The 11,333-nt window shown below is 37.2% G+C and overlaps 1 pseudogene; it reads left to right on the top strand.

Annotated features, from left to right (window-relative positions):
* Positions 1 to 2,982: 2,982 nt before the first annotated feature.
* The window catches only part of LOC139717114 (scavenger receptor cysteine-rich domain-containing protein DMBT1-like), a 61,391-nt pseudogene continuing 53,040 nt past the window's right edge, over positions 2,983 to 11,333 (top strand).

The raw sequence follows: 11,333 nt of genomic DNA, 5'->3' as shown, positions 1-11,333 counted from the left end.
AGTGAAGAGACGCCATGCTTATTTTCATGGCTACTGACTAAACCTAGCGTGTATTTTGGAAGCGCGTTGGGCCTCTACTAGACATCCATAGCCGATAGTGTGCGTAGTTGTGGCATAGAATCTTCTCCGACCGATGTGGTGCAAGAATGTAATTTAGTGAGGGCTTGTCATCACATACAGTGTACTAATACCTCTCTTGTGGAAGTATTTGATGACGTACCATAAATAATGTGCGATAAAACCCAACGGGACAGATCCATTTGGTTGAGAGGGGGGGGGGGGAATGGACGAGAGGGGTAATGTCTCATAATTTCGAAGATTTTTCTTTTTTTTTCGGAAGAACTTGCATTTTGTGTTTTATGCTTGTTTTTAAGAGCTCACCAAGGAAAGTGAAAGAATTTGTTTATGCGTCTTTATTCCTCATCTATCTTCGACACTCCATCGTAGGAAATATGTAGCATTTCCGCCAGTTGAAACGTGCGAGCAAGAATGGTTGATTATTTCAAATAGTTAATCAGTTATTCACCAACGTCACTAGCTTTATTTAATGTTTAAGAAGTACTATTAAGACGAAATTTAGCTTTCCATTTTCATTTGGTCTTGACTTGAACTTTAATTCTTAATATAATTTTTTCTGCTCACCTCTTTGGAAAAGGAATACATGTAAGAAAATTTACTTACATTAAGGATGTCCCGGACCAACATCAAGAGCAGTTTTACTGAAATCAACTCAAGTAACGTTCTTCTTTTTTTTTGTCCTTTCTCGTCTGAAAAAAAAAATAGTATATGGATATAATATAACGTAATATAATACTATACATGTATATGTATATATATATATATATATATATATATATATATAATACTATTTTATATATATATATATATATAACATATTATATATATATACTATATATTATAATGCATTTGTTAAATAAATATCTACACAGGTTATAATAGCGTCGCTGCAAACCGTTAGGTTATTTCATCATTTACAAAAGAAGTGATATTCATGCATGTACGTCCTTCTTCAAAAGACAGATATCGTATTATGCCATCACAACTGTACTGGTGTAGACTATACACACAAGTCCTACACAGGTAGAATTCAAATGATACTATCACACGTGCACTCTATAGTCTCAAACGAAGCTTATTTTACATCCTCCCCCACTCACTGCAAACTTCCGTCATACCCACCTCCTCCCCTCATTAAAAATCTTTAGTGAGATGTGATGATACCATTATGTGAGGAGTCATAAATATAGTTGTGAACTGGGGTCATAAACTTGCCATTAACTTCCTCCACGAAGATGTAAAACATTGTGATTACAGGGTCAAACAGTGTAGCATCATATTCATGTATAGGTAAAGATCGTAATGCTCGTAAATCAAGACAATGTAATTCAGGCCTGATTCCTTTGTACAGGCTAGAGGGAACTTGTCCAATTACGCGAAATCTTTTGGAGGGGAACCAGGTTTGATGTCACATAAAGCTTATCACAATTTTTTTTTAATTAAAAATAAAGACCCGATCTTGTGTCGTGCATGGATATACCTGGATCAGACAATTAATAATGTTTGTCTGTATCAAACTGATTGTACAATCTTCTTTTTCCTCTTTTTTTTTCGGGGGGGGGGGCATATTATGGATACATTGTACTGCTATATCAACTGAAACTCCCATTGATTAGTCATGTAACTTGCCTTTAAGAAATATTATGTTTTAAAATGTTTTCCAGTAACATTCCGCAACAATGTATATGTAACTTTTATATAATATATCCCTTGAATCCGATATTCAGCATTAGTTGGACCCCTTGGTGAAAGGGCTATCCATACCACGATTGGTAAATAAATTAATAAAATACAAAAATGAAATACATAGTCACTGATAGTAGACTTACATCGTTTTTTCCTTGATAAGATTTTTCTTATCCAGGAACATGCTGTTAGAATCGGGTGTGGAGGTTTTTGTGTGCGTGTTAACAGAATACAAATAATTTTGTTTAAAATCAAGTATCCAAAATGACTGAGTATTTACATAACGATTCAATCAATTTGTAACAGTGCCATACACATGTATTTATGTACTCTTAATTAGCACTAATCTACTCTAGATGTTTGAAGTGTACAATTTTACCTATAATTCTATTTTGGGGGTATATTTTCATATAGAATGTGGTTTATTTTTACGGCAGGGCGCCTGTGGAAAGTAGTTTTACAAAACTGAACTGACCAACCCTCCAGTATAAAACAAATAAACAAATATTATATATTTCTGTGTCTTATACTCTATATCTTAATGATTTTCCCCTCCAGCAAATGCTTTGTGTTTGGGTATGAAACAATTAAAAATAAATTAATTACAATTGCAATTCAGTTCTGTAATAAATTAGCAAATATGCGATACACTCGATCTCTATTAATCATAATGATTTATATATCTGCGTGAATGAAAGATTACAGCGACATTTGACCACCACGATAAAGTTTGCATGTTGATATACACACACATTTATAGCGGGTTTATGTGTCTGTGCACATTTGTGTGTTACAGAGAGAGGGGGGGGGGGGGGAGAAGGAGGTAGGGAGGGAGGGAGGGGAGAAAGAGGGGGAGAGAGAGATACTTAATAATTATGCCAGCAACAATCTATATTATCGTACAGTGATGATATTTGCACCCTATAATGCAAAGTTTGTTAAACACAGCTTCATAATTATCATTATCCTCCATGTCTACGTAGGCGATAAATGCGCTGTGTTACCATGTTGTGACTGTACGCCAGTACCTTATTTTCTAAATAGACTGCTCGATACTAATAATGTACGTTTATGTCGAGAGCTGCGAACGCCATTCCATTTAGTAAATTAGTGCGTCGCCATTGGAGACGTTTCCATGGCCACGGAAACGTATCAGCAACAGAGAGTTCGCTATGTCATGCAGGACCAGGTTGCGAACACGCCTTTTCTAATTTCACAATGGCGGTCGTAGAGCTACAACATGTAAGCATCTGCGTGTTCCTGCTATTGACGTACCTTGATCTATCCAAATGTCGTAAGTACCACTGAGTGTTTGCAGTGAATATAATTATTGATTTAAGTTATTACGTACTATTTATTTAGCAACCGATGTTATTTATTCGGGAACGAGATAAAGTCGATAACCCCTCTCTTTTTTAGCTCAAATGAGGTGGTCATGACATCTGATAGAACGATCAAAGTACAAAACAACGAATGATTGAATTTTCTTTGTTTTCACATGAAGCATTTTAATAATTCAAAATTTCCAAATTCAGCTGTAGTCATTTCATGGTTCGATACAACTCAAAGACGAGCAATATTTGTATAAATCTTCGAATGGAAAAATGGAGGGTCATTCAATATTACTGACAACAAAAAAGGAGAAAATGCTGCCCTTTATCAATGTATCGAATCTTCGACATTACCTTATCAATTAGAACCAATTCTAGATTCTACATTTAAGATTTTTCCCCAACATATTATGTCAGAATACCTCTGCATATCATGGGACACGCTAAGAGATTATGCCGTTCATAAAGAGAGCATAAAAAAGAAGTTAATGGAAAACTACCAGATGCAGGCATAATGTGCATTCAATATCAAAATCAGGAAGTATTTATTCAACATAAGAATTAAAACATAATATTTTGACATTTTAGAAGAACTATGGGCCTACATATATGGAATGAGAGTAATTAATATATATGACGAGTAAGAGGTCTCCAACACGTTTGCATTCCACACCCCAAGAATAGACAAAATTTGTCACGAACGACTTTAACAGAAGAAATGGCACAGGCATGAAATTTGCTCTTGCGTCAGTTGTTCCTAAGAAATATCTGCACGCTAAGCCAAACATAAAGCCAACTCACAGACATAGCCTTAACACTAATCCTAATTCTCACATCAAACTAAACCTAAAACCCAATCATAACCCTAACCCTGGACCTAAATCCTTTGAGAAAATAAGACCGGACCGGAGCAAATGTCATGGCAGCAGGATAGAGACTCTGTATCAACTTCATGTTCTATCAGACACCATAATGACGTGCATCCATTTTCCCATAGCCCCATAAAGGTTTGCACTTTGGTTGGTGTCCAAAAAGTCATAACAGTTGGTGATCTTGGAAAAAGAAACATCTATATTTTATTAACTATAAATATAAACATATATATTTATTGTGATTCCGTTCTTCTCCTCACTTTATTTTTATTTGTACTAGTCAGAGTACATGTAAATTTTGTTCTTTTTGTGTTCTTGTCGTAGATATGAGATATCAATATTTAACAAATTTCTGGTGGGTTAGACCATAGGAGGTATTAAATAATACTTCATAATAATATGATATCTGTTTCTTTCTATTAGTACATGAGTCCATGCTTCGAGATACAACATAATGTCTTTTAGTGAATTGAATACAACTCTCAACAATCTAATCTCAATTGATTGCAAGTCTGCCAAAAATTGGTGACTTCGTATTGTGATGAATGCAAAGTACAAGTTTAAAACGAATTGTCGTATCGCACTTTCAAGTTCGGCAGACTTTAAGTCTAAACCTATCGCACTTACCATGTACCGGGCGATCGATAATCTTTGCCCTTCTTATCTGAGTAATAAACTTTTTTTTTTTTTCAGAGAAACTGTATGTTGTACACAATATGACCTAAGGTGTATCTTGTATGTCACGACCAGAGACGAAATATGGCAAAAGAGCCTTCACGTATCCAGGAGCTAAACTTCGAATGATTTTGATTACCCAGAGTCCATACATGTACCAATAATTAAGAAATTGATGAACATTAAGTGATAGGTATTCTTATTGAACATTGATTGTTATAACTTTTCACCGTTTCAGCATGCAATCATGTATATAAATAAATATATAAACATCACTGTATATGTTGCTGTTCAATGTTATATGAACATTTCAGATTTTACACCAGAATATTTAGCCTTTTTCCTGCCATGACAGTTTTGTGCATGAATAAACCCTAATGAAATTGAAATCGAATCATTTCATGGCGATTCTTATCGCATGAATGAACTAGCGTATGATTCATAATCCCATAGTTCTGCACAATGCATGCATCAAATGGAATCTTCTATCGGTTATGATTTACCTCTTAACACCATACGTTTCTTTTGTTGCCCTTTTTAATCGTGATTGTTTGTTAATGTTTATTTTTTTAAGTACAATATGATTCAGTTTTGTAGTAGTACGTGTATTTGAATGGTACTTGTATGCTTTCTCTCTATGATAACGTCATTGAAATGATATTCTTGATCCCGGCGCGAGAAGAGAAAATAATATTGTTTAATTCAAATAGTTATTATTGTATTAGAGTATTATTGATGACACTCTTGTTTTTTAACAACGTGTAAATATTTTCAAATAAAAAAATATACGATAGGCCTAATATCAAAAAATAGTGTGGCATTTCAAGCAAACACCATACAACCCCCACATATCAGCTTTCGGGAAAGACTAGGCAATGGTTCCGAATTTGAACATTTAAGACTTAAGACTTAGCTCCCTTTAGGGTTCGGATTTGCACCCCTACATCCATCCCGAACCCTATAAGGTGCCACTTGATGTTCATATAAACTGTAATTCATTCTGTTTTTACTGAAATTATATTGGATGTATACGTTTTTGGTGCTTTTTATGTGGGGCAAGGACCATCCTGTCAATCAGCCCTAACTATGGCTGAAAAAGCAATCCTTCCCCTGATTAGAGAATGAATAAATGAATGAATAGAAAATTTCACTTGGATGTTTTTTGGTCTTGTACATTTACCTTGAAACAGGAATGTTGTTATGTATTGATACTTTTATCCATTTCCAAACTGCCAGAAAGCTGGGGTGATATACGACTATCTGGAGGAGCAACCTATTGGAACGGACGAGTTGAGATCTATGACGGATATCAGTGGGGAACGGTCTGTGACGATGACTGGGATGATGACGATGCCCAGGTCGTGTGTCGACAGCTCGGTTACAGTATCACCGGTGCCAGGGCTTTGACCTCAGCGTACTATGGGCAGGGCAGTGGGTCGATTTTCCTGGATAATGTGAATTGTTACGGCTCAGAGTCTCGGCTCACAAGTTGTTCACATAATGGCTGGGGATCTAATAACTGTGGACACCATGAAGATGCAGCTGTTGACTGCGGTAGGCAGAATGTGGGCCATTTGTCACAATATATGTAGTTAAACGAGAACAAATACTACGGTCAAAACTACTACTTCCACTATAATGGTTATGAAGCTATTGCATTCTTTGTTTTTAAAATTTGATATCATGGGGCTTAAGTATGAGCGTTTATTCTTAATTGTTTTTCTTTGTTTTGGCGTTTGTGTTGCGTGTTTTTTTACCTTCAATACGATCTTATCAAAGTTCTTTCCCCATATCGACAAAAATAGTAATGTAAACTACAGATTGTACTTGCCTCGTTTTTTTACCCATTTCGTAACCTGATGGACATGCTTTCACCCCCTCCCCGCCCAACATCCGACTTGTCGGAGGGAGCTCGTACTATGAGGGTCGTGTTGAGATCTAAATTCGAAAATAGGGCTTCATGGTGTTTCGAGTTAAAAATCCACAGCCAAGAATCTGGAAAACCATAATTTACGTATATGAAGGTTTTCCTAAATTTCGATATCGTGGATCCAAAACAGACTGTTGAAGATTTCTTGATTGCATTTTGCCTTTGCTTTTCAATACTATCGCCAGTTATTTTCTTGTCCCACCAATGGTAGTAAAACTCAGATTGCATGGACCATTCGCACTGTATTGAATAGTCTGAACAAGGCAAAATGGAGTGTTGATGAACTCTAATCGTCAGCAATCATGTTATATCATCTTACATTTTGGAGACATAAGGACTTATATATCTTATTCTCCAGTTAAGACGAAAATCGAATGAGCTAGTCAAATGGTCCTTTAGTCAGTGTTAGTAGTACACCATTTCGATTTTTTTATGTAACAAGAAGTGTCGCATCGACGCATGATATTCTCGGGTTGTCTGTCCGTCCGTGTGTCCGTCCTTCCTTCCGTCCGTCCGTCCATAATCAATTTTGCGGACAGCCTAAATTCAAAACCATTTGGAGTATCGGCGTAATTTATGTACAGCGTATGTATGGGAGGACGAAGTTGTGCCTATAAGTTTTGGGTGCACATGCTCATTCACTTCACATGTCAAAGGTCAAGGTCAAGTTCTTCATAATATAGGCAATGCCGGGAAGTATTTTCTTCAAATTTAGTTTATCATAATCTTGTATTACCAAATCAAGATTCTGTAAGAAAAGCTTTGGGCCATGGGGTCAACGGTCAAGTAAAAAGTGCTACAATTCCTAAGAAATGGCGCAAGGTATCGTTACGAAACGTAGTACATTATGCAAGTACTGCCTGACAGTGATTATCTTGGGAATTTAAGGGTCATGGGTAAAAGGTCAGGAGTTAAAGATCAGATTCAAACGCTGAAATTTTGGTGTTCAATGATGAAACTACACATCTTCTCGATACCTCGGAGATTTCTCAATGCATCATATAAACCCTAAACTTAAAGCAGAGTATAGGTATTACGCATACATTACTGTACAATAATTCTGGAAGGAAAGATTTGGGTAATTGGTCAGGTCACAGGTCAAATGAAAATGTTCAAATTTCACATATTTTGAAAATAGTTCAAAGTCTTGTCATGAAAATGTATGCTATCAGTAACCGGTATACTGATTATTTGAAGAATTGTGGGCCATGATGAGTAAAAAGGGTAAGGGTCACAGTCAAGTGATTATGCTCAGATTCCTGAATACTTGCTCTCTAGCATGTCTAGCCGTCATTCGAAATGAAACTTAGTTCAAGAAAAGTGGACATCCACCACATTGTCAAATTTGTGACAAACAAATATTTTTTCTCTCTCTCTTGTCAAAACGTGCAGTAGACCTATGGGAGAACCATACAAAGGAGGCATACCAGTCGCCATAGCGACATTTCCAAAGTTTTTTTTTTTTCTGCGCTGCCGTCGTTGTAAATTCTTTATATTATCTTACTCGTAATCAAAAGACGAAAATAAATATTGATATAATTTACTTGTTTTTAACTCGTTTTATGATCAGAATGGTATGACGTCACCACACCACCCTTGAATTACAATGTCCGCCTTGTGGGAGGGAGCTCGTACTACGAAGGTCGTGTTGAGATCAATTACTTTGGAGCTTGGGGCACGGTGTGCGATGACGAATGGGATGACGATGATGCCCGGGTCGTCTGCAGACAACTCGGATATTCCACAAGCCACGCACGGGCTGTGATCGGAGGGACGTACGGACAAGGATCGGGATCCATTCTACTTGACAATGTTGAATGTGACGGCTGGGAGTCGAGTCTAGCTAGCTGCTCTTCGAATGGATGGTACAGCCATAATTGTGGCCACCACGAGGATGCAGGTGTAAGATGTGGTAAGGGACTACAAATTTTTCGTGCCGGGGAAAGAGCTCAATAAGTTAATTTATATCAACCAATCCTTTCTTGCAGTTATATCACTGTGGTATATGAGTGCATGTACATACCTTCTCAATATCTCTTACTTGATTCATTTTGTCATTATCTTATCATCCTTACTGTACTTTATGTCTATTTCTCACCTTCTCTGACCGTCCACCTATCCGCCTTTCTCTCTCTTTTTGGCTCTCTTTTGTGACAAGCATTTTTTTTTTCTGTCTCTCTTGCAAAAACGTACTGTAAGACCTCTGGGAGAACCACGTCACCACTGTCGCATGTCATACGGAGGAGGTATGCCAGTCGCCATAGCGCCATTTCCAGATTCTTCCACATTTCCATTTCTTTATGTTATGTTATTCGTAATCGATATTTGAAGCAGAAATATTATTGTAATTTACTTGTGTTTAACTCGTTTTATAATCAGAATGGTATGACGTCACCACACCACCCTGGAATTACAATGTCCGCCTTGTGGGAGGGAGCTCGTACTACGAAGGTCGTGTTGAGATCAATTACTTTGGAGCTTTGGGCACGGTGTGCGATGACGAATGGGATGACGATGATGCCCGGGTCGTCTGCAGACAACTCGGATATTCCACAAGCCACGCACGGGCTGTGAGTGGAGGGACGTACGGACAAGGATCGGGATCCATTCTACTTGACAATGTTGAATGTGACGGCTGGGAGTCGAGTCTAGCTAGCTGCTCTTCGAATGGATGGTACAGCCATAATTGTGGCCACCACGAGGATGCGGGTGTAAGATGTGGTAAGGGACTACAGATTTTACGTGCCGGGGAAAGAGCTCAATTAGTTGATTAATACTAACCAATCCTTTCTTCCAGTTATATCACTGTGGAATGAGTGCATGTAAATAACTTCTCAGTATCTCTTGTTTGATTCATTATGTCATTATCTTGTACTTTATGTCTATTTCTCTCCTTCTCTGACCATCCACCTATCCGCCTTTCTCTCTCTGTTTGGCTGTACACCTCCATACCAGGAACATGTCAATATTCATCTGTAGTATTACCTCATATCAATGTCACTAAGGCCTACACAAAAATATTTCCAAAGATGTAATACAAAATATATGTTAATTTGCACCTGGGTGAAAAACATTTTGGCATACCTTGCTGACCATTGATGCATCTGATACAATTTTGTGTAAACGTTGATGGAAGCAAATATACCTCTCATTTCTTTTGTCCTTTCTTCTATCCTACCTCAAAGCAACATTTTGTTACACATTGTAAACCGAGTGGACACAAACTTGCTTTGTAAACATTTTGTGTACATATTATGTAATAAAGGACTTCCCATTCATTTTCAAACTTTTCTCATTCAGTTACATAGATTTGTACAATGTAGTTCAGTTTCGTCCCGAGAAATCTGGAATATGCCAATGCTAGTTTCAAATTCGTCTTTTGTCGATCATTTCAAACAAAGTCTATTCAGTTTAGTCATTTTATCACACATTTACATTTCAAATTCGTCTATCACACTCGCAGCACAGATACTAAACAGCAAAGACAATTTCTTCTTTTAGCCGCCGATCATTATAGTCAAATTTTCATTCAAATTCATGTCATATCTTTTCTGTTGTGATTTCTTGGTTATTTCATTTTTCCTGCAACCGTTTTTCCCCCACAATTGTGAGTAACATACACACACGTATACCCCTCCCCACCCACACACGCGCACGTAAAAACACACCCTATTCAGAGTACACACGGAGACAAACATAGACTGCCACACAAACGAAATCAGTGATCCACGATATCCAGGCACGTTAAGACAGGTTTCGTTTTTTTGTTTGTTTTTTTTTTTCGTGGATTATTGTTTCATTGTGTGGCAGAACATTGTGTCCATGTGTACTCTCATGAATGGGTGTGTGTATGTGTATATATAAGAGCTTTCAACCAAAAGGCGCTAAATCCATTGAAAAATGATGGATTTAGCGCCTTCCATACATTATGGCTATGTCTGTATTTTTATGTGTGTGTGTGTATGTGTGTGTGTGTTGAAACGAGAATGTTGCAACAAAAATATGAAAAGAAATTGCTTTGGCTGTTATGTGTCCATCGAGTGTGACGGACGAATTTGAATTATATAAATGATTGTAAATTTTACATGATTTACTATTGTTTTGAACACCGTTTTTGTAACTGCCGTTTATCCTTCAATCTCCTGCCGTGCAAGGCATCGTGCCAAGTACGTCTTAGCAAGATTGTACCGCCAATACCGTCGAATTCGTTTGAAAAGTTCACGGAATTGATTTTCCAGTCGATTGGAGACAGGGACGGATTTCAGTGACAATTGACGATTTTGAATGCGATGTCTTTGAAAAAAGGTTGACGCAAAATGAGTTACAGTGTCAATTGACTAAATCGAAGTTAGGATTTGCATGTTGTGTGTTTCTCCCGACGAATTTGAAAAAGCAAAAAAAAAAAAAATCCTCGAAGTTGATTTTTTAAAAGTGCTAAAATCAATGGGAAAACCTATGATAATGCCTGTGTGTACACATGTACAATAAATGTACGTGTATGTACAACGATAATGCAGGAAACAATAAATCAAATCAAGTCTATTTGGCCAGTGAATGGGCAGAAAAAAAGTTAGGAACGTCCATTCAGATTTGAAGGAAAATACTGACTGCGTTGGCCATGTTGGCTATGCTGGCAATCAGGAAATTTCAAGTGCATTTTCATCGTTCTTGTTTGGTGTGAAACAGGCATGACAGAAGGCTTATTCTTGATTCGCCAACCAGATTCCAGAAACGTCATCATTCAATCACATAAACACAAAG

This window comes from Diadema antillarum, unplaced genomic scaffold (genome assembly GCF_040938485.1).
Source record: "Diadema antillarum isolate AM-2024a unplaced genomic scaffold, OU_Dant_1.0 scf00000071, whole genome shotgun sequence".
NCBI classification, from domain to species: domain Eukaryota; kingdom Metazoa; phylum Echinodermata; class Echinoidea; order Diadematoida; family Diadematidae; genus Diadema; species Diadema antillarum.
The sequence above is the reverse complement of the archived record's forward strand: the minus strand, read 5'-3'. Positions and strand labels throughout refer to the sequence as shown.